Source organism: Ambystoma mexicanum, chromosome 3q (genome assembly GCF_040938575.1).
Source record: "Ambystoma mexicanum isolate Mex_15411 chromosome 3q, UKY_AmexF1_1, whole genome shotgun sequence".
Classification (NCBI taxonomy): Eukaryota; Metazoa; Chordata; class Amphibia; order Caudata; family Ambystomatidae; genus Ambystoma; species Ambystoma mexicanum.
Genome location: NC_090926.1, coordinates 837,588,747 through 837,603,829, shown reverse-complemented (window position 1 = coordinate 837,603,829; position 15,083 = coordinate 837,588,747). Strand labels below are relative to the sequence as shown.

Sequence of the window (15,083 nt, the reverse complement as noted above, 5' to 3'; positions counted from 1 at the left end):
TTGGAAAACTCCCTCCCACGCCTGATACATCCTGATCAGGCGGGATTCGTCCTCAATAGACAGGGTTCCGATAATTTAAGGAAGACCCTCCATGTATTGGCCACGACCGAGGCCAGGAATGAAGGCGCTCTCCTACTGGCTCTTGACGCGGAGAAGGCCTTTGACAGGGTCAGCTGGGCTTTCATGAGGGAGGTTCTCTTGTCAGTGGGGATGGGTCCAAGGTGGTTGGGATGGATATCCGCGCTCTACTCCTCCCCCTCGGCCAGAGTGGTGGCTAACGGGATTGAGTCTAGGGAATTCCCCCTTGAACGTGGCACGAGGCAGGGATGCCCCCTGTCTCCGTTAATCTACGCATTGGTGATGGAACCGTGGGCAATCTCGATCCGCAATGATGCGGACATCAGTGGTGTACAGATGGGGGATATGCACTGCAAGATCTGCCTCTTTGCGGATGACGCCCTGCTCTATGTCACCAGACCGTCCCAAACAATCCCTCGGGTTCTGCAGGGCCTCGCAAGATATGGAGAACTATCGGGGTATAAGGTTAATTTGGACAAATCGGTCGCATTCATGGGTGGGAACCTGCCAGACACGGAGGTGACCTTTGTGGAGGGTCTCCCCTTCAAGCGGAGCGATGAGGGGTTCCGTTACTTGGGAGTCCAAATCACACGTAACCTTGAGGACCTGTATGGGGCCAACTTCCCCCCCCTCTGGTCAGCAATCAGGAGAGACATAGAAAGGTGGGCGGGAACGGGTCTCTCATGGATGGCACGCCTTAACCTTATAAAAATGGTTATCCTCCCAAAATTTCTGTTTCTCTTTCAAATGCTCCCGGTCCAAGTCCCCAAGGCCTTTTTTGACGAGACAAAACGCATCCTCCTTAGATTCCTCTGGCAGGGCAAAAAACACAGGATTTCATACGAGGTTCTGACTAGGACCAAGGAAGATGGAGGGGTGGGCTACCCTGATCTCGAGACGTATTATAGGGCTTCCCAGTTGAGGATCCTGGTCGATCACTTCTCACCGGGACCGAAAAAACAGTGGGTAGCCATGGACAATAGGCCCCTGGCGCCCGTCACACTAGAGGAATGGCTCTGGGTCCCAAGGAGAACGATCCCCAGATCAGTCTTGAACCACCCGATTCTAAGAGTACTGTGGTCCCTGTGGAGAGAGGGAGGTTACTATAGATGGCTCACGACATGGCCCTCCCCCTTGAGCTGCATCTGGGCCCCTCCTTTCCTGGCCAAAATAGCGGAACCAGCAGCCTACCAGACATGGTTCGAGGCGGGCCTTAGTAGGACCGGCCAGTTGTGGGTGGGGGGCTCCTTCCTCCCCTTGAAGGACCTTGAGGAAGCCCTGGGAATAGGCACGCTTTCCCCGTTCCGATATCTTCAGCTTAAGGGTGCCCTCACGGAACCATCTTGGGGTGATACCCTCAGGAGGGAACTCACAGACTTTGAAAAACTCCTTCTGACCGCAAGGGGCTCCAAGGGGATAATCTCCCGCCTATACAAGCTCTTTCTGTTCTCCATCCCCCGAGACCCGCCACCAGCACGCATACAATGGGGTAGGGACCTGGGCGAGGAAATTGATGACGAGAGATGGACAGAGATGTGTAGACGGGCCAATCGATCCACATCCTCCCTCCAATATCGCCATCAGGCCCTCAAGATATTACATAGATGGCACTACCCCCCGCAAAGAATAGCCAAAATGCGTCCAGGATATGACCCACACTGTTGGAAATGTAGGACAGAGAGAGGTGACTATATCCACATGTGGTGGGGATGCCCAGTGGTCCAGAAATACTGGGACAAGGTGCGGACCTGGATCAAAGGGGTAGATGGGATAGAACGAGTATCCTGCCCGTGGCTCTTCCTCTTCGGGATTAGTAACGAAGAGGACCGGGGTAACACTCATGATCACATGCTCCAGGTGATGCTGGTAGCAGCTAGATGCTGTCTAGCGCAGAAATGGAAACACCCGAGAATGCCAGGGGAAAAAACCTGGGTGACCAAAGTAAGGGCCATCTACGACATGGAGTTCCTCACACACCTGCTCGATGAGTCTAAGTCCAGTATCGAGGAAATTTGGCTCCCCTTCTTTGATAAGTACGGCCGAGTGGTCTAGGTCCTGAAGACTGAGCTGAGGGATTCCCCTCCTCCCCACGGATGTGGGACCATGGGCCAAGGACCCGGCTGAGAACTGAACTCGTTTGGCCCATATGACTTTGGCGTGCCACACGCATATTGTATTGACGCCTCCATCATTAAGAGAGCCCGTTGTGCAAGTGTTTATCAAGGCTATGTAAGCGCGAACTGAAGGGGGGTGGGGGGAGGGAGAGGGAGGGGGGGGGGCATGGGGTGTGTTTCGTCTGGTTTTCTCTTTATGTTAACTCACATTAATAAATGCAATGCAAGAATGTAACCTCGTTATGCACCAAGGAAACTTAATAAAATTGATTTTCAAAAAAAAAAACATGTTGTGCATAAGTTGGTGAGAGAACATTAAGCACAAACAATTAAATACATTGAAATACATATAGTAAAAGGCCATATAAAATTAACAAAATCAATACCGCATTGTGTCGGAGTTCATAAATTGATGAGTGTTGAGTAACCAAGGACAACAAAAAGAAAGAACAATAATGCAAAATTAAAAATTGTGAGTGACTACAGCAGCACAAGCACAAACAAAAGATTTTTGACATTACCAAGTAATACTTCAAACATTTTACTCATACACACAGTCATGCAGGTATTGCTGTCATTAGCAGCGATGCATGTCTCTATATCTTGTATATCTCGTGTACATGCACTCATATTGTTAGCATTGAGCTAAGTAAGATGTGGTAAGCTTGTTGAGTTAGCTTTGAGTGATTGGTTTGGAATTCAGTGGGGCCCTGCAGATGTCTGAGAGGTGTAGCCAAACTCAGAGCCCTTTCACGTTCACTACGAGAGGGATGGAAAACACACATCCTCAGAGGGCCCATACAAACCTTCTGACATATACCAGTTCCCCTGGCAACAATGGTTGGGCAGCTGCTGAGTCAGTCGGTGGAGTTCATTGAAAAAATTGTTTCCATTGTCAGATCTCAGAACGTCACATAACCCCCATATATGAGGAATTTTGCTGCACATTTTACATCCGGGTGGATGCATGGACAGGCCTCAACCCATCTCGAAAACGGGCACACCACCACAATAAGGTATCAAGCTCCGTTACACCTCTCCCCCATAAGCAGCTAGTGGAATAGCCCAATGGGGCGGGGCAGGACATTCCTCGAAATGTTTGGAATGTCATCCCTGTATTGAATACTTGACATGTGGTGCACTGAACGACCGTTGTTGAGACCTGTTCCTGGAGATTAGGTATAAACCAGTCTTCCTGGATGTCTGTTGCAATGTGTTGCTTGGAGATGTGAGAAGGGTAGTGCAACTACTCAAACGCTGTGCATAGTGTTTCCACAGGCATCACTACTTTCCCAGTGCATTGTTGCCTCCATAAGAGGTTAGTTGGAGACTGCACACACCCACGTTTGAGGGTAACTAAAGGGACGGCCCACTACAGGGACAGTACTGTGGGCTATAAATAGATTGACACTGGGGGGGGGGGCGTCCTGCCTGTGATAGTCAGTAATTGCAATTATGTAAATGCAAATTGATTCAACTGTGTAACATGCATCAAAGGCAAACACTACTTTTTGCCATGTAATGAACAAACGTACAGTATTCAGACATGCACTCAATTTAGGTGGTGTAATTCAGCTTATATATATTGCTGTACCTTTTATTATTTTGAGTATTCTAAGAACAACAATTTTCTGTTATAAAAATTCAACCATAATTATTTTGCTGGGGGGTATCGTAGCTATTTCCCTCTGCAAGGGTGCACAATCCAAATGGTAAGAAACAGAGGTGGACAGCAAAAAGTGCAAGTACAAAAGGAGAAGTCCACAATGCGCATCACTTAATACAAAAATCAAATCAGTGTGAAGCAATGCAACAGATAGCATAAATAAGCAGGAATACGCAGACATATGTCACATTCTAATACATGTTGGTATCCTATATGTAAATTACAATTATATCCAATTTTAACAGCCCAAAAAAACGTGTATGCTGTAGCTTATCTAGGTGAGAGACCTTGGGTAGGTCTACCAAAGCCAGGCTAAAGGGTGACCTTGTGATAGGTCAACGTCAGGAAAATTTATCATAATTCAAAGTTCAAAAAATGGAACACGGGGACACCAGATGGTGCAGAAGTGCATAGACATTTCGGCTTTGAGCAAATAACAGCCTTCTTCTGGAGCCAAGGCGGGGACTCCCCTAAAACATGTGAAGGGGGAGGTTAATTAAAAAGGTTTGTTTAAAATGTGCTGCAAAGTGCAGTTTGTGAATATATGCACTGAAGATATATACACAGAAGCAACAGATAAAGATAAAATCTAGTTTTCACAGATCCAGTCCTTCACTGACCTTAAAAAGGGCTACACCCAGAGTGGGCACCTTCTGGCTTGAAAGGGGTAGTGTTGTAAACAATCACTAAGATGGAGCTTTCTCAGATCCTCACGTAGGAACACTGGTAGTGTGGCTCTGGAGATAGAAGAAATATGTGCCTGTGTGTTAATGGTAAAGGGGTCCAGGGTAATGCACTAATGTGGAAAGCAGGGTGAGGGGACCAAGGAAACCAAGTACAAAACAGTTACCTTCAGCCTATGGTGGCCGATGTAATTGGGTCAGCCTGCTTCTGTGAGGAGCAATGAATGGATGCACGGGCTGCTGGACGCGATATCCAGGAACAGAAAAAACCGTGTTCCTGCAACTATAGAAAAGAGGAGAAGCCGCTCTAGGTTCAGTAAGCAGTCGGCTATCTCAGAAGAGGAATGGTTCCTCTTGTCATGTAGGTGAGTTCTTATCGTAAGGTAGAACAGGAAGAGCACTCAGAGAGGCGTGTGCCCTGAAGCGCTGGCGAGAGCGAATGGATCTGTGGCAGGCATGTGAGTGCGCATGTGTTAAGAAGTACAGTGGCTTTCCTACGCGCATGCGCACCATTGTACCGCGTCCCATAGTCATGGGAACGGGTCGATTGCAACAGAAGCTGTCAGAGGTGGAGAGAAAGGTATAGGGGACAAGCGTGGTCTGTTCGGTAGGAAACAAGATGGAAGAGGGCCTAATACTCGAACACTGGCAGGGCATTACCTGCACACATGCTGATTAGCAAGTTTCTGTTCAGCTGGTTCCATGGGTTGCAAATTTTGCAGCCGGAGTATGGCATTGATGTTGGGCCCGCTGAACCTTATCAGAGCCAGCATATTAGTAGAGGCAGGGTGGTGTAGAGGATGGGGTCACCCTGTGGCATGGAACCTGTGGTGACAATGGCCTGTGTCACACTGATGTTAAAGTGGGGGGCGGGTAGGGGTGCCTAGTGCAGAAATGTAGCATTAATGTGCAGACAAGGTGCAATAGTGATGCAGTTAAGCCAGTGTCATCTGGAAAAGATGGAGGGCCTGAGAGGGCATGGGCGCGGGGAACTCTATTTAGATGTAGGGGCCCGATGGGTGTGCCTCATTGAGTCCTGTGGATATCGATTTGAGCTTGAACATCCACCAAGATTCTTTGAAGTTCAATGAATAGTGGTATTGCTGGTATTAAGCACTTTGTCCACCACCCCGCAATAGGAAATTGTCTGGTCCATGCTGGAATTCGAGAAAGTGTGAAACAAGGGGTGCTGTGTAAATTTTGCACCCGATTCTGTGCTCACCAATTCTTTTATGGATTGGTCTGGAAGTCTGTCCCAAGTAGTGTAAGCCGCAGGGGCATTCAATAATATAAATGACATTGAGTGATTTACAATTGGAAAAGTGGTGTAATTGACAATCCTTACTCCCTATAGTAAATGAGTTCATTTTTCTAGTCAATTTACATGCAGTGCAATTCCCGCAGGGATAATGTCTGCGGATTTCTCTTAGATTCCACATGGAAGATATGATGTTGCTTTTGCTCATTCTGGCATGAGTAAGTATGTCCTTGAGATTCCTGGCTCTCTTCAATGCCATTCTCGGTATCGGCTCATTGGGTAGACTTAATTGAACCAAAGGCCAGAATTTTATTATCATGCCTTTTAGTTTGGAGGTGTTGGGTCCAAATGTTGCAAGGCATGTCATGATGTCTTCATTAGAGGTATCCTGTATTTTTGGTGAGAGTAACCATTCTCTGTGCGTGAATATTGCCCTCTTTTGTGTGTGTTTTTAGCAGTTTCTTAGGGCAGCATTTTGTGGTCAATTTGTTATACAATGCTGAAGTGTGAGTTTTGAATTCTCAAATATCTGTACAGTTCCTTCAGACTCTTAAAAATTGACCATATGATAGGTTGTCCCGCAGGATTTTGGGGTGATGACTTTTATAATGTAAGATAGTGTTGCGGTCCATTTCTTTTTTGAACATGTTGCACTCCAATTTGTTATTTTGTGGTCTGATCATGAGATCCAAAACGTTGATTTCCATGTTGCTTTTGTTCATGGTGAACTTGATCTCTTCTGTGCAGCTGTTGATCCAATTAAAGAAGTCTGTGAGGGTGTTGTTTTCTCCTTTGCAAATGAAGATAATATTGTCTATATAACGATGCCATAACATAATGTTGTCAAGAAATGGGTTGGAGATGTTTAATACGTAGTTGTATTCATATTCAGCCATGAGGAGAATGGCCATGCTGAGGCCAAAGGCGGCCCCCATAGTACCAACATTTGAGCCACATCTCTTGCTCTTCCTCTGGTGCCCTATGCTGACGCTCGATTATCTGTGCTATGGGCAGGGCTGTGTATGGGTCTGTCTCTGGCCTCATGGTGATTGCTGCGATAACATATTCAGCAGGCGTGGTCACCCAGAGATAAGCTGCACCCTTTGCTGCTGCGTCAGTGGCTGCATTCCCCAACAAGGTCTTGTCGTTGTTGTTGATGTGTGCTGCGCATTTGATGACCACCACTACGGATGGTGCTGCCAGGGCGGAAATGTGTGTATTAAGCAGGGCAGCATGATGCACTCGTGAATAAAATCCACCCGCCTGAATATCATCCTTCTCCAGCGTGAAAGACCTGCCTGTACTGTTGTGGTGAGGTATACTGGGTCTCATCACAAGTTGGATGGTAATGCCGGCGCTATTAGCGCCGGTGCTAATAGCCCTACCACCAAACCCCCCGGCGCTATTAGCGCCGGATCATGGGTTTGGCGGAAGGGTTATTGCCCATTCCCCATTGGGCCCATTCGGGAATTCCTCATTCCCCATTGGGCCCAACGGGGAAAATGTGCGCTATTACCGCCGGAAGATTTCCCGGATTTAAGGGTTACCGCCAAAGTCGTGATCAGGCCCACAGAGTCCAAATAAGTGGTGGCATAATATCCCTTCGACACCCGAAGGGTCTCAATAAGGGATACAAGTTCTGCTGCTTGCGCTGAGTAATGCATTGGCAACCTTTTCATTACTAGTGTCTCATAGTCATCTGCCTCTAGGCAACACCACTACTGCCCCAACATGTCTCTGCCCCGTGTCCTGGTCAATGGTCTTTGATCCATCAACAAAATGTACCTATCCTTCCTCTAAAGGGCTGTCTCTGGCTTTGAGGATATCATCTTCCTCGTCCTCATAAATTGCACAGCCATGCTGTTGCAAGTCTTCGTCAGTTCATGGTTCTGTGCGGAACGTGGCCGGATTCACTGTTTTACACCTCAAAAGGTGGATATGTGGGCTTGAGAGAATAATCTTGTATGCCAATGCCCACTGGGTGGTGAGGGTGGACTTTGAATGATCTATGATAGCAAATACTGAGTGTTCCACGCATAAAGTCACGGAGCACCGCATCACAATTGTGGAACTTTTTTTCAATTGCAAAGGCCGCAGCAGGGAGAGCTTGTTCACATGCAAACAGTCCCTGCATCCCTGAATCTAGTGTGCAACTGTATTAGGCCAGTGGCTTGTGGCCCATTGTGCTCTTTTGTGTCAGTACGCAGTCATGAGTATGCCATTGGAGTGTGAGAATATGTACAATTCCGGCATGTAATCTAGGGTGGCAAGGACGGGGGCTGTTGATATCACTTCCATCATTGATCATTGAAACTCTGAATCATGGCTGCGGTCCATTCTATTTTACTGTATTCTTTTTGTGCTTCCTTGATGCCCTATAAGAGTGTCCTTGTGTATGTTGCATAATCAAGAATCTATTCCCTGCAGTAGAAACACAACACCAAGCATGTCTGCATGTCTTTCACTGTCATCGTCCTGGGAGTGACGCGCACTGTTGCTGCCCTGTCATGTATAATTCTTTTACCATCTGCAGAAATGAGTTGTCCCAGGTAGAGTCCTTCCGGCTGGCAATACTGGAGCTTAGCATTGTCACAGTTGCAACTGTGCAATGGAGTCTCTGTTGCAGTTCTGTTCACTGTCACTGCATACCAATAAATCATCGACGTATTGAATTATTGTGCTGGGCATCTGGATGTTACCTAGGTCTTTGTGCAATATTCTGCTGGGGATTTCGCAGTACCCTTGGGGTAAACAAGTGTGATTGTAGCACTTTCCTAAGGGTAAATGCTATGAGGTACTGTGAGTCTGGGGGCAGGGATACTGAAAAGAAGGTGTTCTTCAAATTGACCACTGTAAAATGGGTTGCTTCCTTGGGGATGCTGCACAAAATGGAGGCCGGGTTGGGGACAAGTGGAAATTCTTTCTGCACTATGTCATTGAGGGGGCAAAGATCCTGGATCATCCTCCATTCCCCCTGATGCCTTTTTAAAGGGGTATATGGCCGTGTTACATGATGAGGTGGAAGGTACTATGATTCCTTGGTGTAGTAATCGTTTCCCTGATCCCCTCTTCTGCCTCCCTGGATAATGGCTATTGCTTGAACCGGGGTAACACTGCCCCAGCTTTTAGTCTGATCCTTACTGGGGTCACTTCTTTCATCATCCCTACATCATATTGGTTGGTTGTTCATAGATGCGTGGGAACCTGTTGTAAGTCTGCCTGGCTGAATGGGGGTGAAGTGACAACAGCTACGAGGGGGCTTTGAACTCTTCAGCACTGTACCATAATCTCACAAGGTATGCAAATTTCAAGTATGATCTCCCCGTCATTGTTGTTATCCTCAAATAGTTCAAGATCTGTCAATTCCTTGAAGGAGCATAGAAGGATCAATGCACAGGATTGTGCGCCACTGGCATCCTTGAGGGTCAGTACCTAGCACTACAATTCTTTTGGCTGACACCAGCAGACCCTCTAGGCCCAGGGAGAGTATTATGCCTGCAACTAGATCTGGGGATACCAGAGGCCAAAAGACTAAATCAGTGGTTACTCCCCAACAAGTTCTAGTAATCTTGTGGACAGCTTGTGCGAGCACTGTAATGCTGTGAATGAACATGTCAGGGTTGACAGGGATGCCTCGTACCACTACATCACATGCCATAGCATGTATCACGAGCATTGCCCTCATTGAACCCATCCCATGTGTGGCGCAGATGATATCACTGTCAGTGAATGAGATTGTCATGTTTACTTTACTGCAGATTCCTACCAAGCATGTTGAAAGGAGAACTCTCAGAGTATAAAAGGGGAACTCTTGCAACGTTCCCGCCCGCCTTGACATTTAAATTTTTTGTGTATGGAACCATTAAAAGAGCCCCAGAGAATCTCTGTGTGTCGAGAGTTTTGCCTGATAATGGAAGTCCCCTTCACTAATGCACAACTTCTCAGCTCCTGAGTCCGCCATAAACATTAATTGTTTGTTCCCTATCTCTGCCCCTACCAACGGTTCATCTTCTGGATTTAGGGTCATTGACAGGACTGCACATTCAAGTCCTAGTTGGGATATGTATCTGTTCACGGAAACGAAAAAGTGTCCTCCCTACTACTGTAGCGCCTTGAAACTGTGCCACTTTGCCATTAGGTATGCTGCCAAATGTGTTTTCTTTTTTTCGGCTTATTGCGTGTTAGGACAGGGTTGATAATGGTGAACTGCATGCTGCAGGTGTTGCGGTGGGAATGGGCTGGGCATTTGTAGGGGTAGCAGTGTGTAAGCCTGGTGGATCTCATAAGGTATTGGGGTCATTCTGGGAGTTGGCCCCTGGGTGGTCCCTTGGGGTGGAGGGCCATAATCTACTGATTGTAGTTGTATCCTGCACCCTGCTTACTCTGACATTCTCTGGAGAAGTGCCCCCGCCTGCTTCATGTCCAACACTGCCCTGTTCTCCCTCCTGTTGGCCCCAGGCCCCCAAACCCACCTCCCCTTGACCCTAGACACCCACTTTGCCTCTGTTGCTGTCCTCCTTGCCACTGTTGTCTCGAGAATTGTGGGTTGTGGCCCAACTGTCCTTGTCCTCTTTCAGCCCACACTGCTGCTATCCTTTCATTTGCCACGTTCGGGGTGAACCCTCCCTCCACTGGTTCCATGTTATTTCAGTGAAGGCCCTTCCATTGAAATATATTGCATCGTGGAGCCTATTTCGAAAGGCATTTCTTCGATGCAGTTGTATGTTCGTAAATGAAAGCAAACATCGAGCACTCTGAAAGTGAAAGTCACAATGTAAACAGACATGTTCTTTTTCTTTTTTCAGATTGTTTAATGAACAGACAGCTTTCTGCCAGCCACGCGATAGCAATGCAGGCAAATGCAGAAATAACTGTTATCCCCCAAGGGAACAGTCAGAGTCGGCAGTTGGCGAGTGTTTAATACTACAGGAGAGGGTTCTGGACTAACCCCCCCCAAATGGCCAGTGCGTTGTCTACAAGCACATTGCTACATTGTAATTGTACGTGCTTTTAAATAAAAGTGCACGCGATATAGCAACTTCAGTAAATTCAATGAACGCACAGCTTCCTGGCAGCTAGACGAGGTTTACCGTCATGCAGGTAAGGCGAAGTAATGCAATTTTTGAAAGTGTTTCCACTTTTCAAGTATGTTAGTGGAATCGTTTTGGCAGGCTTAGGTAGATCGTTCTGTCCTATTAAGAATGAAAACGGCTCCAGAGAAAGTGTGCATATGGGACTTTTCAACTTATTTGCATCCACAGGTAAGTAAGTGTGGCGCAGTAGCGAGGCATAGTGTGGAGAAGTGTGTCCCGGTGCGGGCACCTGAAAGGGCGGGTGGCACTGGGGGAGAGACATTTTGCGCTGAAACAACTGCCATCTGCTATCGCAGAAATGTACTCGCAATGAAGAGGAAATCGATGCATTTCCTGCGTATAATAATACAGCGTGTAAAGAGTATGATGAAAGAACGCCATACCCCTCCACTGACTGTGCCGGCACTGTTGCCTCTGAATCATTTCTTTCTCACACTATTTTATTCTTCTACAATGGTGGACTATAATGCTTTGAATTTCAGGCCATACCTTCGCCTCTATTATTGCTATCATGGTGTGTGCCTTCTGCACTTCTATAAAAAAGAAAAAGGGTGTTGATTGGTCCCAGGCATTGCCTGTTTCTGCCCTTCACAACTTTTCGACCCTGAGAATAAAATGAGCAGCTTCTTCATCATCCCCCATACTACACTGCATGATAGATTGTAAATCTGGAGTGTCTGGGAATGCCCGCCACAAGGCATCCCATATCGTGGACCTAACCTTGTTAAATGAGGCTCTATCATGGGTATCATTGCTCAGTGTTACTCCTGGGTACCCCACCTTCACCCACACATTTTCAGCTTGGTCCCCAACCGCGGCCACTAACAAGCTTTTAATGTCTCCTATTGCTAAAGGCACCCCTACTGTGCTCTTTTCAAAATTTGTAACATAAGGGATAGCCTGTAGGACCACCCCCCTGTACTAAATATTTACCTAGCCTTATGTCCTGCCTAACTACAGGCTAACCGTTATGTTACAAATTTTGTAGATATAGCGCTGCCATAATAGGGATTCCAAAATGGATTCACCCATGTACTAATGTGAAATTTCCCCTCTCTCTTTACCCGTGAGATTTCTAAACCTTTTTTACGTTGGCAGCGACCCTTGCAGGACTTGCTCCCTTCCACTTTTCCCCGCACATTTCCCTTGTCTTACTTCCCTCCTCTACCATCATGGAACACACACTGAGCTTCTCTGAGGAGCAAATTAACGATATGATCCAGGGCCCTACACTCTTCAACATGGAAGGAGCTCAAGCCAATCTGGACTCCACTGCCACAGGGGAAGACCTTCTTAACCTCAAAAAACTATGCTTTAGAACAGAGGTCCATGGACACTTCTTGCGGGAATATCTACGAGCAAATATGGTACCCTTAGGCCTACAAATACGCAATGAACGAGCTTTATTTTTAGATGACAAGATATATATGGAAGACTTCAGCAAAATTGCTACGAAATGTAGCAGAGACTTGATGGCACTGACCATAACCACAGCTAAAAGGATCCATACCAAGATGCTGGAGGAATTAAAAAATGAGGAAACAAAGTTCCTTAACGACGATACCATTACCAACACAAGGGAAAACCTTAAAGAAATCGATGCCACCCTTGAGACCTTCTCAACACTAACACTAGAAAGAAAACACAAAAAATTGGCAAAGGACATCAAAAATTTCAAGTTGGAAAATGTATATCCCTACCTTGCACCAGACTATAAAGAAACCAAAGAAAAGGAAAGAATGGCTAGAAAGGGAGGTATGAACAGAAGCCGACGGAAGGGTGTATCCTTTTCAGGCTCAGATAACTCAAGCTCAGGTTCATCAACAGGAGACCAAAGCAAACCCAGAGCAATGAACACCAACTATGGCCAATTTCAACCACCACCCATGATGCCTTTTTTAGGGCAAGGGGGCCCCAGAGGAGGATTCTGGGGACCCCCTCCACAACCACAGATGCCATTTTTCAATTACCCCCAATGGGGACAACCGGGCAGGAGACGCAGGGGCAACAGAAGATGCCAGTTCTAATCCTGGTCTTCAATCTTTCAGGCATACCTCTTTCCAAAGAAGAAACCTCTCTTCTGGAGAAAGGCCTATCCTTCGTACCTACGAATACTACCGATTGGTTCCAATTGGATGGTGAAATCTCTACCTTTCTTCGCTCCATCAGAAGAAAAATCTTTTTCAAGGGCAAAGACAATGCTTTGGTAGTAGAAGATACAGGACTAAGACCTAAAAGTGATTTTGACCCCAAAGATAGTGACATCCCCTCTTCATTCGTGGCTTTTGAAAAATGTCTCAGACAAGAGATCAAAAAACTCAAAACCACCAAATCTCAGCAGAGAAACAACCTTACCACTGGAGAACAAAAAGCTCTCAAAACCTTATCGAACAATTCGAACATCGTCATTAAAATGGCCGATAATGGAGGAGGGACTGTGATACAAAGTAAAGACCAATACACTGAGATGGTTATGACCTTGCTAAATGAAGACAACAATTACAAGAAACTTAAAAAGGACCCCACCAACATGTTGAAAGCCAAAATTCATGAAATGACGAAATTTGCAGCTGAAAGAGAATGGATCACAGATAAAGAAGAGGCATTCCTCAATGCAACGGATGGCAGGATTCCGGCGTTTTACACCCTGCCAAAAATTCACAAGAACATGACACTTCCGCCAGGGAGACTCATCGTCTCAGGGCGTGGCTCTATCTTAGAGCCCCTATGCAAATGTATTGACTTCTTTCTGAAACCCTTATGCCAGAACACACTGACATATCTCAAGGATACCATGGCAACCATCAACATTTTTGAAAACAAGCCTTTTGACCCCAACAATGAAGAAATTGTCACTATGGACATAAAAAGCATGTATACCAGCATCCCACAAGAACAAGCTGTGGAGTGCATCAGACAACATCTAGCCATACACATGACCCAGAGAAGGGTACCGGCGAATTTCATATCTGAGCTGTTGGACTTTGCCCTTACAAACAATTACTTTTCATTCAACGACACTTTTTACCAACAAACCTGCGGCACGGCTATGGGTGAATCATACACACCTAGCTTAGCCATAATCTTCATGGCAGAATATGAAAAAACCTTCATACTGAACGAGGCAAATCCATTTCTCAATAACATCTGCCTCTGGTATCGTTACATTGACAATGTCATCTTCATCTGGCATGGAAACAAACAAGAACTGGATAATTTTGTAAACTGGACCAATAATCAAACTGAAGAAATCCAATTCACCATGAGCCACAATAACAAGAAAGTCAACTTCATAGACCTAAACATACTGGCATCGGATGGCAAATTGACATGCTCCATCTTTAAAAAAGAAACAGATCGCAACACTACTCTACACTACAGGAGTAACCATCCAAAGAGCCTTCGAGATAACCTACCCTACGGGCAATTCTTAGGAATGAGGCAGAATTGCACAGATACAAAGGATTTTAAAACCCATGCCTCAGAATTACAACACAAACTTGCAGACAGAGGATACCCAAAAAACAACTTAAAGACACAAAGAAAAGAACGCTTTACACTCCCAGAGAAGTACTACTGGTCCCCAAAGCTCGCAATTCCAACAATGAAGGCTCGCTGGCATGCATTACCGCCTTTAATGCCCACACATCTCAACTCAGAGGGATCATCATGAAACTGTGGCCCATCGTTCAGCTGAGCCTCCCAGATGAACCGTTACCCAAGATGGACCTAAGGAGATCCAAAAATCTCAAAGACCTCTTAACACACGCCAGAAATAAACACAAGGAGTCAAGATCCACCCTATGGAATATGGGAGATATCCGAAAATTGAAATCCTTCCCGATAGATGGGAAAGAATGGGAAATCCACCGCTTTTCCAATTGTAAGACACCTAATGTCATCTACCTGATCGAGTGCCCCTGCCACTTGAGGTACATAGGTCAAACATCCAGGCCTGTGAACAAAAGGATAGGGGACCATAAGTCACAAATACGATGCAAAATGCATAATGCACCCCTTGTATCACATGTTCTAGAGTACCAACACAACTGTGACTCCTTTAAATGGTGGGTGGTGGACAAGGTCTCTGACTGTTCCAATACCACCAATGCTTTGAATTTCAAAGAAGCGTGGTGGATTTTCAAACTACAAACCATCTCAAAGGGTCTCAATGAACTCACCCAATTTGAG

The 15,083-nt window shown here is 46.1% G+C and overlaps 1 protein-coding gene across 2 annotated transcripts in view; it reads left to right on the top strand.

Annotated features, from left to right (window-relative positions):
- Positions 1–15,083, top strand: part of SMIM36 (small integral membrane protein 36) — a 358,993-nt gene that overhangs the window by 248,217 nt on the left and 95,693 nt on the right. The window contains exon 2 of one of the 2 annotated variants that reach the window (XM_069654934.1): positions 10,605–10,899. The exons of the other annotated variant lie outside the window; for it this stretch is intronic. The gene's annotated coding sequence lies outside the window, so the exon portion shown is untranslated. The remainder of the gene's footprint in view (positions 1–10,604; positions 10,900–15,083) is intronic. 2 annotated transcript variants of the gene reach the window in all.